We start from the raw sequence: 10,236 nt of genomic DNA, 5'->3' as shown, positions 1-10,236 counted from the left end.
CAATGCGAAAGCAAATAGGGGCAATTCGATATCGAACGTGCGACGACAGCGAAACGGTGCTTGCATCCAGTCAAGATCAAGGTACATACCTCGTCGAGTCTCGTTTCGAGTCACAGTTCTCCATGGATACGATAGCGCGTTGGTTTGCGCTGCTCACGCACACCTACGTCTCTCGTCCATGCGACCTACTAACTTATCGAGCCGCGCGCACACTTGTATACGGATGTGCATTCAGCGTGCACGCTACAAATCCTACATAAATGCACGAACAGAACCCAGGATCTGTCCCTTTTCCCCGCTTAACTTTCCATTTACGTATCCTTCGTTCTTTTAATTTCCCTTAAACGTAACAACGACACTGTTTTTCTCACTGTTTTTCTCCTCGCTTCCAACAAACGAATATTTCTTACACGCAACAGACATATCCGGAAATCGATCGTCCACGATTAATCGTTGTTATAACAATATTTATTAGATCAACGACCCTTCCCCGGTCACTTACAGCGATTTCGTCGACTGTATTTAATATTTAGAGAGCGTTGATTTCAAGCGATCTTCGAGTAACTCAAAACGCTAAATTCGATTAGCAGACATCTTATACTCTATACATAGATCCGTATACGCGGTCGCAGCGTCGAGATAATTCATAACAAAACTTTTCCATTCTTCTTCTAACAACGACTACTCGATTAACGTAGATTCCAGTCTACGTAAGTATAGGTAAATCAGCGCACGACCTATAGGAAATCTAGCATCCTATAACTATCTACGAGCTACGATTTGAACGACTAACCTTTACATAGACTTTCGAACTGTCTCGTTGCACACAGATTTCGGCATACAGGTCCACTCGTTTCACCCATACCAACATGTTCGTGTTCTCCGGTTCATCTTACACTCATACGTACGCGTGATGTATGGTATGGTAACACGACGTTACATACAGATACATGCAGGTACTACATATATGCAGGTAGCGTATATCGGAGGGGCACGTCAGGCCCCCTGACAAACGATGGAGGGGGTCCGTGGGGTCCCATAGAGCGGCGAGTAGCTGGTTGGGGCCCGCACCCATACGCGCACGAGCCGCGAGTAGTGTTAACGGCCTTGCTTTATGTGGGTCATGAAACAAGGTCCCACTAGCACGAGGAGCACGAGGAGCACGAGGAGCACGACGAGCACGAGGAGCACGACGAGCACGAGAGAAGCAGAGAACGACGCAGCGGCACGGCGCGCTCCACTCGAGCTCCGTTTCATACTTCCATAGACTTACACGCGCACACGCGGTGCTCTCTCGCGAACTCCAATGCACACGGCACACGTGCGCCAGCAGAATTGTTGTTATTTATGCTCCTTAAATATGTAGTTTTTTCTCTTCTTTTCTTTTCTTCGGCGCCGAATACGTACGGTAAATATTGCATAAAGCGGTTAGCTTGTCACAGGTAAAGATTACAATGGCTCGGAAAAGTATTCCAGCGTCCCTACAAACTTTTTACGTACGTATGACGGATATTCTGCGAAACACTTGGAAATCTCGTTAGCGTTATAACGAGATAGGACAGTCTCTCGCGATTATATTAGTTTCGAAACGCATCTGAAGATATACGCGCACGCGCACAAACATATATATAGAAGTTACAAGATATTTATTGGAAGCATACACTTTGCAAGCTATTCGCCAAACTATTTGAACAGTCAATTATTCGTTATATCAATAAACCAGGATATTTAGCGAGACCACCTTTGTCACCATCAGTTGTACGTTCAAGACCGTTATTTATGTTCTATACTAATGTTTCGCTCGGCGTATGTTCGTAATAAACTTCTCTATACATTTTCGGAATAACTTTTTAATTTTATCACCGTAATTACGATGGTCGCGTCTCGTTGCAACGCTAACGAAACTTCTAAACGTTTCGTATAACGCGTACAATCATATTCATAAAAATCTTCCGTGGTAAGCGTTGGAATACTTTCACGAAATTTCGAAACCGATCGAGGATAATTTTATATGTTGATATACGGTCGAAAGTGTGAAATAAAATATTTGTTAAGAGGTGTATTTGTTGTAGAGGTGTATATTGAGAACGACGATGGGTAAGAAATTTGTCGAGTGCACGTGCGAAGCATTCTGTTTTTATTTACCAGCGTAGACTGAATTGTGTGCTGTTGCGCGTAGAACTCTGTTTTAGAAACCAGAGTATTTCAGAGTATTTCAGCGCGTCGCACTTGACTCTTTTCATTTTTTCAATGCCAGAACAGTCATTTCCTGTAGATATTTGAAATAGATTTACGAATCATCTTCGTCATCGTAAGAATGGAAAATCCCAGATTGCTTTTGTAGTTACGAAGCGCAGTATCTTGTTTCCTAAATTATCCCTTTCCAACAGTCTACGTACAAATTTAAATGCACCCCTATTATATATTAAAGGTTTGAAATCGCTATCTCTTCCGAGCTGTTGTTTCGTTTGATTTGCGATCAAGCTATTCGATCGCTTTCGTGCTGGCGTATCTGTACATTGAAGTAGGCAGAGAGGGAGAGAAAGGGAGAGAAAGAGAGAGAGAGAGAGAGAGAGAGAGAGAGAGAGAGCCACCAACGCAATCGGTGCTTTCTACGATGTGCTCCAAGCACAGTGTACCTTCTCTTCCTGGTGCAACACTGGCAAAAGAACCGATCGACTCTACGTAAGCGCGTGTCGATACATCGCGTTTTCAATCAGCCGGATTTATTCGTCGTAACCAACGGATGATCGTTGGATGATCGTTGGAGGATTCGCGATTGCAAAACGCGCAAACAAAGACGCAATGTTAACAAAGTGTCGACGTCGAGTGATCCTTGATTTTGTGGATTATTCGAATAGCAGGCTCGATAACGATGGCAATAGACGCGCTAGATATACTGAAATAGTAGTAACAGTACCAACGGTACAGTTATCGTACAGATTATAGTAATAAAGTTAAACGTGCAATGATATGGTTACATCGAACCTAACGCCGGCATTACGCCAACTACGAGAAATTTTCTCGTTCAACGGCTGCCTTATTTAATTTGATGACATTATTTAAATATCCTGCTAACTCATAGTTTCACTTGCGAAGAATTTATAAAATAATATGGACGAAGAGTTCTATCGAAGATATATCTCCGCCCTTCTAGTAACAGCTACTTTCCCCACTTTTAAATCATGTATAACGATGCGAACGAACAGTTGACCCGTGGCATTCGATAGCATAATTACGCTAGCAACGATCAACCGAGTAAATTTTAGTCAAAGTCACGATCTTTGAAAACGACCGTGCTACAAAGTGTGGCACTTTCACTGCGGTTGAAATAGATCGCGTAATACGGGTTATATACTTGCAGGCGCGATGCGAAATGACTTTTTCGAATACATCTAAAACGTTTTTAAAGTAGGAGAAATTATCGTTAGAGAAACGTCTTTTCCTCGGAAAATTAGAAACTAATGCAACACGAAATTTGCGTAATACGTATTTATATAAATATCGTTGTTAGAATCTGAAACAACTCTAATTAAGATCCTCTAATTAAGAGATCCATTGAAAGGAAATGAACGATTGGGGTTAGGTTGGCAATCGTAATAAAAACAAAGCGATTTATACGAATTTATGCGAGATCCGTAAATTCGTACATTAAAATTCGTACATCGATCGTTGCGGTTAATACGTTGCGCTTTGTTTCGAGCTCCACGAGCGAACGTATCTCAGTTTGCCTCTCCAGGGCAGACGTGAAAAAGAAATTTCTTTCAACTTTTTCAAATCTTAATCAACGTGAAAATGAAAAATCCGGCATTATGACGATAATCCGATAATCGTGTCACGAGCGAACGAAAGAAAGGTTTCCGGCGACCACCGGCGACCAGGTTCGATGAATATAGTTGAAATCGTATCGAGATCGATCATCGTCACACCGCACCGTCGGCTAGTAGCTACCAACTCGGGGAAGGTGGTTCTTAGTTCGCGTATCGAACTGAACGACGATAATGTTCGATGGGAATTTTCGACGGGAATTTTCGACGGCAATTTTCGACGGCAATTTTCGACGGCAATTTTCGACGGCAATTTTCGACGGCACCCCATATAGTTTTCACCGCGCGTGCTGCACACGCGGTAGCTACGATGCCAAGAGAAATCGAACTTGATCGCTAAGCGAGCCGCGACGTCAGCTCGGCCCATTAGCCGCGTTCGAGGTTGTTTTGCCGCGTGCAAGAACAGCCTGCGAACACCGAGGACGAGAAACGATCGGACGAAGCCCGAAAGAGACGCGACGATCTACGAGTGGCGTCGACCCATTACAAAATCGCTCTGTCACTTTGGTCTTCGGTGACTCTCATTTTTCATTTTCTAACGAAATTACGATCTATACAAAATTCTTCGTACTAAACGGTCGACTACGTACTACACTGCCATCGATATACATGCAACCATGTGGACGCTTTAGTTAATCCGTATCGACAATATACGAACGACGTACAACATCTATTAGATTTAATAAATCACTAATATATTTGCAAGGAATTGTAATTTGTAAGGAAATTCTAATGATATATTTGAAGGTAAAACGTGTAAAATATTCAAAGTACGTTACATTGACATATATTACGTATATCACATCTCGTTATTACATTTACGTAGCAGGTAAATACAATATTATTGCGCACAGAAGAGCCACCACACCGCTGTGTTTTGTATCAAATAATAACAGATAGTGCCGCTCGTAGCAGATACGGTAGATATGCCAACATTTTGGTTGATCCGACCGCTTCGGTGGTAAATTCCGTACACGGAAACAATAAAACAAGTTCGTATAAACGTGTGCCCTGTTCGACCTTGTTTCCGAGTTATGGCGAGTTTCTTCCGAAACAAACTGTATCTGTGCGTGCTTCCACCAGAGAAGTACAAAATGACCTGGTTGCATCCAAACGCAACACAAGACTGCAGACGTTTTATCATCGTGCTGCCTTACTCTGGGCATTTTTCCAGCCATCGTTGGTTAGATATCGAGCTCTGTTTATAAAGAGGCAAGTAATATACAGGCAAGGTAAACATAGTGAAATAGGTAGGTCAACTATTTCCTTTTGTCGATAGAATTACTCGGATATAAAACTCGCTGTATCTCGTAAATGTTAATTCAATTATTTATGTATATATATATATATATATATATATATACGCTTTTTTAAAATAATTAGATATATATTAGTATTTCAATAAAGAAAATTCATTCCGAACTTTCGAACCCGATGTTCTATTGTTTACGTTGTGAATACTCTTGGGAAACTCGTGTTAATAACGATTCCAAGACCGTGATTATTTCGCAGGAAATAATGTATTACATGTAAACAAATATACATAGTAGTGGTAATACTACTGATAATTCATTTGCTTTATTTTATTACTCGGATCTCGTTAATATTTAAAACGAATATGCTGAAACATAGTATACCAAAGTGACGGATCGGTTCAGGCCTGACCGATAAATACGTATCATACCATGTATCGTATCGTATCGTTCGTAAACACTGGTCTACTTACTTCCACTTGATTCCATTCAGTGATCTGAAAAATTAAAGAAAAACGCACTTCTTCCTTGCAATATAGAGTGGGTCTCGCGTACCTAGGACAAGCTACTGCTCTGAAACGACGCAAGATGGGAAAAACTTTCATCGAGCAAAATCGAATAATCTGTAATAACGGAGGAGAATGGTCGAACGTGGAATACCATTTTCTCTTTCAAATGTCATTTTTCCAAAATAAACCGCGACAAGTAAAACATATTTATGGATATTCGGTATTCGGTATTTCGGTTTACGCTCGATCGAACGGCAACATTATATTTCGAAAGTTATCAGCAACTTTATTCCATGTTACATCTTGTTAAATTACAATTACATTATTACTACATTAATGCATTTCAAGCTATGGCTGCGTGTCTAAATACAATTACGCTGGAATTTACGTTATCGTAACGTAAAATAGCGATATCGTTGAGGTAAAATCTAACCAACAGCTTACATTTTTCGTACACGTTTAAATCTTCGAAAAACACAGTAACCAATCGATCGTCTCTCTAATATCGCACAAACTGAAACGGAATACACTTTCGGATTCGCATTCGATCGATATACAGATCGTACGTCGCTGTAGAAACTACTGTGCGGAATCATTATAACGATACTAACGGTGAAATCTACGGAAACGCGATACAAGTATCATTAATACCACGTACGAGTACGAAATGTATCCATTCTGGAAAAAAAAAAAAAAAAAAATATGAGACAATGAAAACAAATGCCACTTGGTATTCATACACGATACCAGAAGAATATCAATTTTAATGAAATCTGTGTGAAAAATCAACAGTCGCTCGGCTACAATCGACGTCTATTATTCTATGAAATTTGATGAATTTCGTGCATTACCATTTTTTCATTCCAATCCTCGCATCTATCGCAACATTTCTTATAAGAAAAATACGCAAAGAAGTATTATATTATATATTAAGAAATATTATATATTATATATTATATATTATATTATATATTAAGAAATACTTACGTATATGTATGGATGTATATCGCGTTCGCGACAAACGTCGTAAATCACGCGGTACAACGATTAGTCTGATCGATCATTAAGATGTGAGAACGGGACGTTACAGCGGCCACACCAGCCAGATTGTTACTTTGAAAGGCCATAGGATAACAATCGATCTCTTCCGTTTCTTTCTTTTTGCCGGAAATGACGTTTGTTTAACAACGTTTCGGTATTTATTCGATATTTTATTTCAAAGTTGGTCTAATCGAACGTTCTTCGTTGTCAATCGATTATTCCAAATAGATAGATTTTTTACGAATTTGTACTCAATGGTATTGGAGTCGACGAGATATTCCTTCTATTTCTACATGTATACAAAGGATTACGCTTTTGCCAAGATACTTGTCTTTCAGAACATCTAGGAGAAAGCGAAATATATAGAGTGTTTTCAAAAGAAGGTCGAAAACTTTTAGAGCATATAATGTACATGTATGTAAGTAGGAAGTCTTAACAAATACACGTTCTAAAAATTACTTGGTTTTAAGCTACAAGTTATAAACAACGAGGAAGGAATGTTGTAAATATTTAAAAATCGTTAGTTTCGTTAAAATTTTAATTCAACGATCTTAACAATCTTACGTTTCACTCGTTCTATTGAAATATTCTCTATTTATGTTTAATCTTGAAACTTTTATGCAAAATGCTCCAAATGCACCAAATAGGAATCTTTACATCTATCGTATCTATACAGGCTTAGAGAGAAATAACGTAGAAAGCTACGAGAATCGATAATTATTTACTTTAATTTAATAATGTAATAATTATTTAATTTAACCGATAACCATCTTCTTTTATGAATATGACTGAAATTTACGCGGAGATTTTTTTTCCATACTTTATACTTTGTATATTGGCTTCGTTCTACGATACCGAGCAAATGCAAGGACTACCATCGAATCTGAATTACGAGTAACGTTAGTCCATAAGCACTTACCTCGTTAGCCCGGACCAATCAAGGTTTTCAATCTATCCGTTGATCGATCGTTGATTGTTGGCTTCTATACATATATATATATATATATAATATATATATATATAATATATATAATATGTTACAATTTAGTAGTTGCGCGCGCATTAAAAATATGCTAATGTAATGACGGTACCGCTAGAACCGATAGGAGAGAGGAGAAAGATAGTGGTGCCGAAGCAAAAAGAACGATGGCAGGTGCCCTTAACGCCGATGACAAGCTACGATCGTTGTCATTCCACGTGTACATGGTTCGACGGCAAATCGTAAATCGTGACTGGAAGGGAGTGTACAATGGTAATTAGGAATTCTTATTTAAATGGAGCATCAGATAAGGGCAAGAACAGCTAGATATAGCGATTCCACGTGCGACGAATTCTTAACTGTATTTCTCCGTGTCTTACTGCGCCATTTCTTCCTCGTTTTCAAAAGCATTCCCAACTAGCAGCCTCAATAGCCAATATATTAACACCGAGGTTCGCTTGTATCATCCACACGGTTCCATTCGAGCAAAAATTCCTCTACCCGATTAAATACTACCGTTCGGATGATTCCACTCTCTGTGCGAGTCTTTCAATTTCATTATCCAAATACACGATCGACGTTGTACAGCTTAAATAATAAACGATTCGTCTCGGTAAACCTATCGATCGCAGGAAAAAAATATATATAAATATAATTATACAATTACTTATATAAAACTTATATAATTTTATAAGGGTCGATTAAAGATAGCTTCCGAGTGCAACTCGTTAGTCGGTTTATCTAATATGTTTAGATACACGTTAAAGATCGCTAGGTCTAGCTGTTCGTGGATTCTCTCGCTTCTATCGAAAAACCAACACGAAAATCGTACATGGCTTTCGAAAAATCCTTTTCGTAGAATTTCCTCGTTTTTTCAACGGTACAGGCGATATCTTCTCGTTTCCATTCCGAGTCTGAACGGATAACACGAAGCTAACATTGCGTAAAGCGAACTTTATTTGGCAGCGCGGCTTATTTGCCGCAAACTTCAACAGGGCGACAGGTAACGCTTAATGGCCCCTTAATCACCGACTGACGCTACTCGTACGCTAACGATCGAGATTTTTAAACGATGACTAAAAGTTAACAGGCCACGGCCTGCCACGTGGGTCGAGAATAATCACGGAAAGTCAAACCTCCTTCCAAGGAAACAATTGCCGCCTGGTTTCAAAATATCTTCCTTCACCTTTGTGAACTTACTTCTTTAGCACCTCCTATATACACGCTTATTTTGCCGATAGTATCTTAATGGTGAAAGGCTTTCTATGCTTTACGTACTACTCGTTGTGTTCTGCTTTCTTTGATAGATCGACAAGTGTTCCGCATTTAAGCTTCAGGGTATAGTAAGATGCTCGTTATCTAGACCGATACAGACGTACAGTGGTGACCAGATTTTTTTTTCTGCTTTAATCGCCTTAAAAAAGCTTACCTAAAGCTTAGGTTTTATCTTCTGTGTATTTAGCGTTCCAATGTTTTTCTTATCACTTGTAAGTAAAAATCTAACGACATCAAAGTTATTTGATTATAAGATGTTTTATCCAGAGAATCGAATAGTTGACGCTTATTTATATAAAATTACACGTGCCACCCTACGAAGCGAAAGAAAAGAAAAGAAAAGAAAAGAAAAGAAAAGAGAAGGAAATTGTATGGAGCGCGAATCGAGTCGAAGAAAGAAGCGAAACGAGAAGCGTATTCTTTGAATCGTTTTGTTTTCTTATTTTCGTCGGACTGCGACCTAATGTGTCGCGAATCTTTTGACACGATCTCCGGCTGAGGTTGCGTTGAAAAGACCGAAGAACGATAGACCAGACGATGGGAACTTTACCACGGGAATGGAGAATCCTATTACGGAGTCACAAGTTGCAAGTATGACGCGGGTCTATGCGTGTACAGTGTGTACGCGTGTGTAAGGTGCTCGTCTTCTTGTCTACAAAGCATACCCACCATCGTCCATTGAGAAGCAGCTCAGAACACGTAATTGTGTGAACCATACCACTCACATGATTCGAATCGCCTTTAATTATTCGTCCATTTACGAAATTCTTTTTCCTGCCCCGCGGCCCCACAGCCGCGCAATCGGTTCGTCAGCAACCGCCGGGACAACTGTCTATTTTCCATCCAAACATATCGCGCATTTATTTTTAGATTTTAAACTTTCACCGCCATTAGACGATACATTTTATCCAGTTCTTCGCGTTTTACGTATTTCTTCTAGCCTCAACCGCGTTCCAATCAAACGTGTTAAAAGATATAAGATATTCGATATTCGAAAATGTCCATCTTTCTTCAATGTCAAGATCAACTCGCCGGCTACCTTTCGATGTTCGTGACAAACCATTTTCCAACAACCTGTACAAGTACATATCTATAACATTTATGTAGACGAACAACAGATGTATATGTAATTAGGATGGAGAACAATATCTCAACGACGTGTTTGTACAGGTGGAGAGCACGCAATTAGAGCATCGAGATAAATCCTAATTAGCGGTCTATTTATCGCGACTATTGGTGAAACAAGTTACTATGTTTATTCCTCAAAATATCCAAAATATCCAAATTTCGCAGATGTAGAACAGAAAAATTCTGTTTCTACATCGTGCTTAATTTTACCTAACCGCTTTATA

This window comes from Bombus vosnesenskii, unplaced genomic scaffold (assembly GCF_011952255.1).
Source record: "Bombus vosnesenskii isolate JDL3184/JDL3185 unplaced genomic scaffold, Bvos_JDL3184-5_v1.1 scf7180000013305, whole genome shotgun sequence".
NCBI lineage: Eukaryota > Metazoa > Arthropoda > Insecta > Hymenoptera > Apidae > Bombus > Bombus vosnesenskii.
The sequence above is the reverse complement of the archived record's forward strand: the minus strand, read 5'-3'. Positions refer to the sequence as shown.